Source organism: Rhinopithecus bieti, unplaced genomic scaffold (genome assembly GCF_001698545.2).
Source record: "Rhinopithecus bieti isolate Rb0 unplaced genomic scaffold, ASM169854v2 scaffold_16834, whole genome shotgun sequence".
Lineage (NCBI taxonomy): Eukaryota > Metazoa > Chordata > Mammalia > Primates > Cercopithecidae > Rhinopithecus > Rhinopithecus bieti.
The window spans coordinates 2235757-2248440 of record NW_016809297.1 but is presented as its reverse complement, the minus strand read 5'-3'; positions in this window follow the sequence as shown (position 1 = coordinate 2248440).

The window sequence follows — 12684 nt, the reverse complement described above, 5'->3', positions numbered from 1 at the left end:
AAAAAAAAAAAACCTCATCAAAAAGTGGGCAAAGGAAATGAACAGACACTTCTCAAAAGAAGACATTTATACAGCCAAAAGACACAAGAAAAAGTGTTCACCATCACTAGCCCTCAGAGAAATGCAAATCAAAACCACAATGAGATACCATCTCACACCAGTTAGAATGGCAATCATTAAAAAGTCAGGAAACAACAAATGCTGGAGAGGATGTGGAGAAATAGGAACATTTTCACACTGTTGGTGGGACTGTAAACTAGTTCAACCATTGTGGAAGACAGTGTGGGGATTCCTCAAGGATCTAGAACTAGAAATACCATTTGACCCAGCCATCCCATTATGGGTATATACCCAAAGGATTATAAATCATGCTGCTATAAAGACACATGCACACGTATGTTTATTGCGGCACTATTCACAATAGCAAAGACTTGGAACCAACCCAAATTTCCATCAATGACAGACTGGATTAAGAAAATGTGGCACATATACACCATGAAATACTATGCAGCCATAAAAAAGGATGAGTTCATGTCCTTTGTAGGGACGTGGATGCAGCTGGAAACCATCATTCTCAGCAAACTATCACAAGAACAGAAAACCTAACACCACATGTTCTCACTCAAAGGTGGGAATTGAACAATGAGATCACTCGGACACAGGGAGCGGAACATCACACACCGGGGCCTATTGTGGGGAGGGGGGAGTGGGGAGGGATAGCATTAGGAGGTATACCTAATGTAAATGACAATTAATGGGTGCAGCACACCAACATGGCACATGTATACATATGTAACAAATCTGCACTTGTGCACATGTACCTTAGAACATAAAGTATAATGAAAAAAGTATTACTAATATCTTCATAAAATTCATTGATATAAATAAAAATGACTAATATGATCAATTTGTAGCATTTTGAAGACTAACATGACTCCTCTGAATATATAAAATAAAAAATAAAATAAAGAGTTCCAAAATAGAAAATAAATTGTTTCACCTCCTAAAATTAAGGCACTCACTGGTCCAGTTGGTAAAGTATAAATATTTGGGTATAAGATTGTAATCATTAACTACTCATTTAGACATGTTGTTCAAATTACCGAAGTGATTCATGAAGATACATGTGTTGTATAATATTTATACAATACATAACACAGCCAGGCCACTAGTTCTGCAATATATATTACCAGTAGCAAAAATTTTTGAAAAAAAGTGACTCTATATTTTTTATTCTCCTATGTATTCTACAAATATTTATTTTGTAATGTATGACAAATGACCAATTTACAATTTCAATGAAACCATATGGGATCCCCGGTTTTCAATAACTATAACAAGATGCAATGTTATCCTTCAAATCAAATTTTTTAAATATTATGGATAAAACATAATATTTTCTTGCTCTTTTATTTGCCTTTCTATTGATACTAATTTGAGCATATTTCAATGCATTTCTAAACTACTTATGTTACTACTACTTATATTACTTTAAACCACTTTTAAATGCATCTGTATGTTTTACTTGTATATTTTAGGTTATTTTTATTTTTATATTTTGTTGTACTAGAACTTTTCATATAGTCTCTGCAGGGTAGTTATATTGAATGGTTTATTTGGTCAAGTTGTATTTACTAGAGATGCTTCTTGTAACTAAAACTAGTTACTATTTTTTGTCCTAGGAAAACAATAATAAGACATCCCATTAAGGGCCAACAGAATTAGACCTTAAGTAAATGAATTAATATAGAAGACAATTTCTGTAAAAAACGGAGATTATAAACAAATTATAATAGGAAGTCTTATTCATTACTAATGGGCATAAAAAGTGGTACAGCCACTTTGGGAGATGGTTTGGTAATTTCATACAAAACTAAACCTACTCTTACCATACAATCAAGCAATCGTACTCCCTGAGATTTATCCCCAGGCTCTGAGCTCACCCCTATGGCCCCAGGCTCCAGGACTGCCCAGCACACCCAGGTTCCAGAGCCACTGCAGCACCAGACCAGCCCTCACGGTTCCAGGCTCCAGGCCAATCTCAGCACCAGGCTGATCACGGCCCTAGATTAGCAAACCTGTGATCCAGGCCTGTCTCAGTAAACATTGGCACTTGCCAGCCACCATGGATCTAGGCTACACATCCTGCCCCTAAGGTCCCAGATTCCAAGCCAGCCTTTATGGAAGCAAGACCCTGTAACCTTCCCCCATGGTCCAAGGCTGTAAGTCCACCTAACAGGATCCCAGACTGTCCCCCATGGACTCAGGATCAGGTTTGTTTCCATGGATCTGGTGCTAGGCTCACCCCGAGGTGAGCACAAGGATCACAAATAATCAGGAAAACATAACACCAACAAAGAAACAAAATAAAGCACCAATAACTGAACCTAAAAAATACCTGACAAAGAATTCAAAACAATCATCTTAAAACAGCTCAGTGAGCTACAAGGGAACACATATAGATACATAAACAAAAAAAATAGGAAAACAAAACATGAACAAAATGATGAGCTCAACAAAGAGAGAGAAACCATAAAAAAGAATGAAACAAATTCTGGAGCTGAAGCACACAATGATTGAAGTAAAAAATTCCATAGAGTTTCACTCAAGTAGAAGAATCAGTGAGTTTGCAGACATGTTATTTGCAATTACCCACATAGAGAAACAAAAGAAAAGGAATGAAAAGAGTGAAAAAGACTGTAAAACTTATGGGGCACCATCAAACAAATGAACATTCTCGTTATGGGAGTTCTAAGAAGTAAGAGAAAGACAAAAGGGCAGAAGACTTATTTAAATAAATAATAACAGGAAAGTTTCCAAATCTGGAGAGGGAAATTAGTATTTAGATTAAATGTAAAGAAATTTTCAGTTAGATACATTATAATGAAATTCTCAAAACTCAAAGGAAGAGAGAATTTTGAAAGCAGAAAGAAAAGTGAAGAGTACCTTGTTGACTGCAAGAAAATCTTAAAATGGTCATCAAAGGACTTCTCAGTAGAAACTGAAGAGTAGGAGAAAGTGGGATGGCTTATTCACAATGCTGAAAGGATAAAACTGCCAAACAAAAGTAGCATATCTAGCCAAGCTTTTCTTCAAAAATGAGGAAGAGATACAGACTTTTCCAGACAAGTAAAAGTTGAGGAGTTCATGACCACTAGACCTACCTTAAAAGAAGAGCTGAAGGAAATTATTCGAGTTGAAACAGGACACTAACTACATGAGAGTATAAAGCTCACTGTAAAGGTTGGAATATAGTCAGATTTATAATATCTGATACTGTGTAATGGTGGTGTGCAAATCAATTTTAACTCTATTTTAAACTTAAAAGACAAAAGTAATAAAACAAACTACAGCTACAATAATTTGTTAGTTGATATGAAATATAAAAAGACATAAATTGACACAAATAACATAAAATCTTGGGGGAAGAGAAAAGAAATTGTAGAATTTTTGTGTCTCAAGTTAAGTTGTTATTAAAATAGACTGCTATAAGATGCTTCATGTACACCATATGGTAAACACAAATAAAAAAATACGTATCAGATACACAAAAGATAGAGAGAAAAAAATCACAACATATGACTACAAAAGTCATGAAATCACAAAGGAAGACAAGAAGAGAAAGAAGAAAGAAAAGAAAGAGAGAAAGAAGAAAGAAAAGAAAAGAAAAAAGACGCCTGTAGTCCCAGCTACTCGGGAGGCTGAGGCAGGAGAATGGCATAAACCCGGGAGGCAGAGCTTGCAGTGAGCTGAGATCCGGCCACTGCACTCCAGCCTGGGCGACAGAGCGAGACTCCGTCTCAAAAAAAAAAAAAAAAAAAAGAAAGAAGAAAGATGAAAAGAAAGAAAGAGAAAAGAAGGAAAGAAAAGAAAGAAAAGAAAGAAAAGAAAGAGAAGGAAGGAAGCGAAGGAGAGGAAGGAAGGAAGGAAGGAAGGAAGAGAGAGAAGGAAGAAGGAAGGAAAGGAGAAAAACAAAAGGAAAGACGGAAGGAAGAAGAAAGAAAGGAAGGAAGGAAGGAAGGAAGGAAGGAAGGAAGGAAGGAAAGGAAAGAAAGAAAGAAGAAAGAAATGAAAAGAAGAAAGAAAGAAAGAAAGAATGAGAAAGAAAGAAAGAAAGAAGATAGAAAGAAAGAAAGAGAAGGTAATACCGTGAAAATATTCAGAATAATTAGACAAAATCAACAGTTGAAAGTACTCAGCCGGCCGGGCGGCGGGGCTCAAGGCCTGTAAATCCCAGCAGCTTTGGGAAGGCCGAGACGGGCGGATCACGAGGTCAGGAGATCGAGACGCGGATCCTGGCCTAACACGTGACAACCGCCGTCTCTAGCTAAAAATACAAAAAAAAAAACCAGGCGCGAGGTGGCGGCGCTGTGTTCCCAGCCTACTCGGTGAGGCTGAGGCAGGAGGATGGCCGGAACCCGGGAGGCGGAGCTTGCAGTGAAGGCTGAGATCCGCCAGCTGTAGCTGCCAGCCTGGGTGAGCAGGGGCGAGACTCCGTCTCAAAAAAAAAAAAAAAAAAAAAAAAAAAAAAAAAAAAAAAAGGAAAAGGTAGCCACCTATGAATGAGAATTATTTTAAATGTAATTTATTCTTGTCCTTTTTAATTGTTTTTTTTTTTTTTTTTTTTTTTTTTTGGAGAAGTTGAGATTGAGTCTTGCTCTTGTCACCCAGGCTGGAGTACAGTGGCACGATCTGGGCTCACTGCAACCTCCGCCTCCCGGGTTCAAGAAATTTTCCTGCCTCAGCCTCCTGAGTAGCTGGGATCACTTGCACCCACCACCATGACTAGTTAATTTTTGTAGTTTTAGTAGAGATGGGCTTTCACCATGTTGGCTAGACTGGTCTAGAACTCCTGACCTCAAGTGATCTGCTCGTCTCAGTCTCCCAAAGTGCTGGGATTACAGGCATGAGCCACCATACCCAGCCTAAATTCTTCAATCAAAAGACATAAAGTGGTTAAATCAATTCTAAAGAAATTTTATAAAACACAAATAAATGAAAGGATATCTCATATTTCTAGATTGGAAAAATTCTTATTGTTAAAATGTTGATACTACGCAAAGTGATCTAGACTTAATACAATTGCCATCAAAATCCCAATGAAATTATTTTGCAGATATAGGATAAACAATCCTACAATTCACGTGGAATCATAAAGCGTCCATAATACCTAAAGAAACCTTGGGAAGGACAAATCTGGAGGCATCTGAATTCAAAATAAACTACAAATCTACAGAAATAAAAACAGTATAGTGTCGGTATTAAAGCAAGTATATAGACCAATGGAAAAGAATAGACAGCCCAGAAATAAACCCAAACTTAAAAAGTCAACTAATTTTTGTCAAGGGTATCAATAACACACCATAGGGGAAAAAAAGACTCTTCCATAAATAGTGTTAGAAAATCTGGATATCCATATGCAGAAGAATGAAATAAGACCCTTATCTCACACGATATTAAAAAAAAATCAACTCAAAATAGTTTGAAGACTTAAAAGTAATGGCTGAAACTGTTCAAATTACTGGAAGAAAATGTAGGGAGAAAGTTTCTTGACATTGGTCTGGGTAATGATTTTTTTGGAGAAGACCCCAAAACCACAAGCAACAAAAAGCAAAAAAAAAAAAAAAAAAAAAAAAAAAAAAAAAAAAAAAAAAAAAAAAATAGACAAATGGGATTGCATCAACCAAAAAGCTCTGCACTGCAAAGGATATAATCAACAGAGTAAACACACAACCTAAAAGATGAGAGAAAAAATATTTGTAAACCACAGGTCTGATAAGGAGTGAATATCCAAAATATGTAGTGAACTCAAACAGCTCAATAGCAAAATACCCTCCCCAATAACTCATTAAAAAATGAGTGAATAACCTCAATAGACATTTCTCAAGAGAAGATATCCAAATGGCCAACAGGCATATGAAGAAATGTTCAGTATCACTAAGCATCAGGGAAATGCAAATCAAAACCACAATGAGTTATCACCTTACACCTCATAAAATGGCTACTACTATTTTTAAAAAGATAGCAAATGTTGGGGAGGATATGAAGACTAAGGAACCTTTGTACACTTAGTGGGAATGTGAATTGACAGTCACTATGGAAAGTATAGAAGTTCCTAAAAAAATTAAAAATAGAAGTACCATATAAGCTAGTCATTCCTCTTCTGGGTAAATATCCAAAGGAAATTAAATCAGCATCTCAAAAAGAAGTTTGCACTCCATATTCATTACAACATTATTCACAATAGCCAAAATATGGAATCAAATGGAGCTGATTAAATCTACTTGGAATTAATCTATGAAGATTTTAATATTATATGTGTGTGTGTGTGTATATATATGTGTGTGTGTATATATATACACACACACATATATAATATTAAAATACACACAAATTATATTTGTGTGTATATATATACACATATACAATATTAAAATCACACATATATGTGTGTGTGTATATACATACACACACAATCTGATATTACTGAGCCTTAAAAAAAGAAGGAAATCCTGCCATATGTGACAATATGGATGAACCTATAGAATATTATGCTATGTGAAATAAGCCAGTCACAAAAAAATAAAATAATTCATGATTTTACTTATATGTATAATCTAAAAAAGTTGAACTCATAGAAGCATAGGGTAGAATGCTGATTGTCAGGAGAAGGTGGGGAGAAAGGGCCATTGGGAGATGTTGGGCAAACAGTACAGAATTTCAGTTATGTGTCACGAATAAATTTTGGAAATCTAACATACAATATATTGACTATAGTTAATAATACTGTACTGTATACTTGAAATTTGCTAAGGGAGTAGATCGTAAATGTTCTCACCACAAAAAACTATGGCAACTAGTGAAATGATGGATATGTTATTTTGCTCTATTGTGGAAATCATTTCACAATGTATACACATATAAAAACATCACATTGTATACCTTAAATATATACCTTTTTTATTTGTCAGCTGTATCCCCATAAAGCTGACAAACAAAGCCATTGAATGTGCAACACCAAGAATGAATCCTAATGTAAACTGAACTTTAGGTGTAATGATGTATCACAGTAAGCTCATCCTCTGTAACATATATATCACTATGGCTGGGAATGTTAATAGTGAAGGAGGCTATGCATAAGGAGGGGCAGGAGGTATATGGGAAATCTTGTATCTTTTGCTGTGACCCAAGAAGATTTTTTGGTTTGTTTCAAGATTATGCTAGTATTGTAAAATGAACAGGGAAACTTTATATCTATTTACATCTATTTCTGCTCTTTAAAACAGTGTATAAAAGATTAGAATAATCTATTTAAATAGAACTCATTCATAAAATTATCTGATCATAGAACTCATTCATAAAATTATCTGATCTGGGTGTCTTTAATATAAACTGACTTTCAGCAGTCTTGTATTTCTGCAGTGGTTATTGGTATGTTGAAATTTTCTACTCTATTTCTTCTCTAATTCTTGAGCCAACAATAAGGATGATTTAGATAACACTTAAGTATTCACAGATATCATTTATTTTGCATATATTTTCAAATATATTGGCATACATACAGAGTATATTCATTTGCTAGGGTTGGCATAACAAAGTACCATAAATGAAGTGGCTTAAACAACAGAAATTTATAAATTCCCAGTTCTGGAGTGTAGAAGTCCAAAATCAAGATGGTGGCAGGAATGATTTCTTCTGAAGGCTCTAAGGAAAGAGTCTGTTGTAGGCCTCTTTCCTTGTATGTAGATAGCTTCTTGTGCTTCTTCATATCATTTTCCTTTTACATGTGTCTGTCTCTGTTCTAATTTCCTCTTTTTGTATGGATACCAGCCATATCAGATCTAAGTCTAATCACTTCATTTTTAACTTGATTACCTCTGTAAAGACCCTATCTCCAAATAAAGTCACATTAGATTAGGTACTGAGGTTTGGACATTAACATATTAATTTCGGGGGTACACAATTTAATCTATAGTACATGTCATCATTTTTTAAAAATTTAATATCACTTAATATCTGTAATTATGCTTAACTTCTCATTTCTAATATTACTTAGTGCTTCTTTTCTTCTATTTTATTTTGTTATTAGTTTTGCCGCAGTGTATTTAGTATTCTTGAAAATTGTGTTCTTATTTATTTATTCCTTTCTTCTGCTTTATATGTTTTTTTATTCTACTTTCTTGATATTGATAGAGGCAGGAGGCAAAGAAATTCTGGGCAGACAGGGGCAGGTCCCTGGCATAACCCTACCTTCAAGCTGAGAAGCTGGAAACCCATGGTCCAAAGTGAGAACTTCTATCTGTTTGCCTGCTCTCTCCAGATTGGTTCTTTCTGAATAATATCTTTTTACCAATTAAATATTGCCTTTTCCAAGACTACCTATGGCCCACTCTGGCCCCCACCCTGTTCCTATAAAGAACTCAGACTCAGCCAGTAGGGAGAGAGACCTGGCTTGACTGGAGAGAGGTGATTCAGAGGGACAGCTGGACTTCAGAGGAGAGACAGCTTAACTTTGAAGAGCCAGCTAGAGTCAACCAGACTTCAGGGAAAATTATCTGCCCATCCTGTCCCCTCTCCAGCTTTTCTCTCCACTGAGAGCCATTTTCATCACTAAAATTCTCCACCTCCACCATCCTTCAAGTGTCTGTGCAACCTCATTCTTCTTGGATGCTGGACAAGAGCTCAGCACTCACTGAGTGCACGTGCCCAAAAAAGGTTGTCACACTGGCCCTTTGCCCTCACTAGTGGAGGGCAGCTCCCCCATGTGAGGAGGCAAGGGGCCCACTGAGCAGATAACACGGCACTGTCCATGGATGGCAGAGCTAGAGAGCATTGCAACATGCCCTCTGGGGCTGCAGGGTCACAGACACCCCCACCTGGTCACCGCAGTAGAGACCACAAAGAGCCTGCTCCTGTAGGTGCCCAAAGCAGTTGTCTGGATCCTGCACTTGATCGCTCGTGTGCTCCCTCCTGCAAGAGGTTGAGCATGATGGACTGAGTAAATGGGGCACCCCTGTCACATGTCCAATGAAGGGGTCAAGAAAAAATCCTGCATCGGTATGAAACTTGGATAACTCATTTTTACATTTGCTTTTGTTGTTGTTGTTTTGAGAGTATTTTGTCCTTGTTTTTTTTGAGACAGTCTTGCTCTGTTACCCAATCTGGGATGCAGTGGCAAGATCATGGCTCACTGCAACCTCAACTTCCTGGGTTCAAGCTATCCTTCCACCTCAGCCCCCTAGAGTAGCTAGAACTACAGGCTTGCACCACCACATCCAGATAATTTTTTTATTTTTGCAGAGATGGTGTCTCAATATGTTGTCCTGGTTAGTCTCAAATTCCTGGGCTCAAGTAATCTTCCTGCCTTGGCCTCCTGAAGTTTTGGGATAACAGGATGAGCCACCTTGACTGGCCTATATTTTTGCATTTTTTAATAGACTCATTCGTAGATAAATGCATTTTGTTATGAGCATTATTTAAGTCACTTCCCAAAGATGTTAAGACATAGTAGTCCATCTTTGGTCATTTCCAAAGAGTTTCTTATTTTTATTTTTATTTCTTCTTTATCCCAATTTATAAAATAACATTTTAAGATTAATGAGTAGATAATTTGTGATTAAAGACAAATAATTTAGGCTGCATGGTTCCTGTTTTTAAAAATCTATGGAGATTTATTTGGTCTATGATTTAGTGACTAATTGGTGAATTCCTCACATTTTGTAAAGCAGTTTTATTTTAAGAATACAGAGTGTGTATGTGTATGTGTATATACTGTATATATTTGTAGAATGATATATGTCATTTACCTTACATTTCCCTAGACATTTTTTTTTTTGTTAAATCTCCTTGAATTTTCAAAACTGTTAGGTTAATTCCTGGGACATCTTGGAGAGGTATATCTTTTATCAGAAATAATTTCCCTTTTCCATTTAATAATTTCACATTGAAATAAATTTATTTTATTGCTCTGTCTACTTTATTTTGTACTTACCTGCAAATTTACTTCTTACTTCAAAACTTTGTAATATCAGTAGGTAGATGTTGTGTAAGTATGTATTTTTAGGATAATATTCAGACAATTTGTGAATCTAAAACTTTTAATAGGTTTTATTTCACCAATGCAAGTTTTAACTATTTATATGTTTGGAAATATTTCTGTAATTGTATGTTGTATTTCCTATTTACTGTGCTCTTGATAGATTTTAGTCCATTCTTCCTTTTGTTGTTTTATTTTTCCTCATTTTTTTTCAAGTTATTTTGAGGGCTTCCATCTATATCTTGTGTGCTAATGAACATTATCCTTTTTATTCTGTAGATCTGCTCTTAAATTATTCTACCAAAGTCTAGGATTAAGCAATATCCTCTCCCTCAAACCAATTTTCTCTTTCTCAAAATTTTACATATTTTTATTTCCCCATTTCTGCATTTCTCTTCACTACCAGGTTCCATTAATCTGGATTTTATATCCATATGTTATATTTTACATTAGAAATAACTGCTACATGCAGTTAAAATTTAGCGTTTTTCCTTACCATGTGTCTATTACCACTTTTAGCTTAGTTTATTGGACTTACTTTGAATTTTGCTAGAAATAATCCCCTAGTTGCTCTTTTCTGGAATGTCTGTGTTTGGGGAAATTTATGAGTATTTATATGTTTTATGATGTCTTTATTTTGCCCTTTTCATTTATCGATGGTTTGACTAGATAGAAGACTAAGATTTAAACTCACAATCATATTTCCTCAATTTGTTAAATACTACTTTATGTGCTCTAGCAGCTGCTGCTGACAAGGAAGCCTTATTCAAATACAATTCTTGTTCTATTGTAGCAACTCATTTTTGTCTCTTTAGAAGATTTAACTTTACTCTTTATCCTCAGAGTTCTGCATTTTACCATGGCATTTCAATACGTAGTTCTTTCTTTATTCATTTGTCTTAGGACTTTGTCGTATGTGTATTCATGCATGATGCCATTTTTTATTACAGAAATTTCCTTCTATGTTATGATGACTATGGCTTTTTTTTCTGTATTTAGTGATTTATTATCATATGATCATTGTTGTATTTGAAAACACCTGTTCAAGTTTTATTAGAACTCTTTCTGATTATAGGAATTTGCATGGTTGATTATTGGAAATGAATATAATATTCTTGGATAAGGTGCAACTGTAGTTTGTCTTCTGCATATGGAAGCTCAATCTCCTTTTAAAGAGTTGCTACCTACCTCAGACTTTGCCTAAATATCTTTGTTTCCTCTAACTTGGCCAATCTAAGAGACAGGAGAGGGTCTAATCTGTCAGTAATTTCTGCGAAGTTTACAATTAATTATCTCAGCAGATCCCAGGGTTATCAGGCTGCTCCTTACATTTAATTACTTTGCTTTATCTTCCACTATAGATATGCTATCTTAAAATGGTTTATGCCATGTTATGCTGCAGTTTCTTGTCAATCTGATTATATCTGCTTTGTATCTTGCAGAAATTCCTCTCTCATCTACAAGTGCAGGATGCTATATTATGTGTTACCTTTTGAGTCATGTCCTGCATAGTTGTTTCTGTTTGTGTCAGGTCAGGCAGGAATTAAAGGCACTTATTTTCATTTTCCAATACTATTGAGAATAATTTTCAATTTAAAAATAGTTTTCTTCTTTTTAAACAGATTTAATTGGGAGTCAAGCCAGAAATATTTTATTAACATGACATTTGGTGATCAATCTTTTTTTTTTTGAGATGGAGTCTTGCTCTGTCACCCAGGCTGAAGTGCATAATCTTGGCTCACTGCAAGCTCTGCCTCCCGGGTTCACGTCATTCTCCTGCCTCAGCCTCCCGAATAGCTGGGACTACAGGCGTCCACCACCACGCCCGGCTAAATTTTTTTTTTTTTTTTTTGTATTTTTAATAGAAATGGGGTTTCACCGGGTTATCCAGGATGGTCTCGATCTCCTGACCTCGTGATCCTCCCACCTCAGCCTCCCAAAGTGCTGGGATTACAGGCATGAGCCACCGCGCCCTGCCTGGTGACCAGTCTTCTTATTGTCTGTCACAGTGATCTGTTCATATACTAAAAAATTCCATTTTTTAAAGAAAAGGATATAGAAAGATCTTGCCATAACATAAAAATAAGACTATTAGTATAAGAAATCATATAATATAAATTTCCATTTTTGTTTTTTTCTTGGTATGTCATGGCAGTTCACTGTTTCTGAGGAAATTTGGAGTTTGTTGGCGCTAAGAAAATAATTATGTTCTTTTAGCTCTCTCTAAAAATTTAGAATTAAAATTATGACAGCTAATGATTCAAGAGAAGGCAAAAAAGAAAATGAATTCATTCTTTCACTGTTTTTTTCAACAGAGCTATGGCTTGTCAAACTGATGTCTGAAACAATGAGTTTAACATCAAAGATTTATCTGGTTTAGGTACTAGAGATGGTTGGATTCTGACTACATTGTTTTAAGAAACATAAACATGACTTTCTAGATAATTAGGAAAAAAAAATCTTGCAGGAAATAAGAGTTGTCGCTTCGTAGCCCCTACACTTCCCATCACAGATAAAAAGCCTTTAGAATTGTTCGATTTTACGTAAGCTAACTCCACACAATGAATGACTGAACTGAACTTCTTCCCAGGCACAGCCCGTTATTCCACACCACTTCACTCACTAACTAACCCAGCTGGAACTTTATC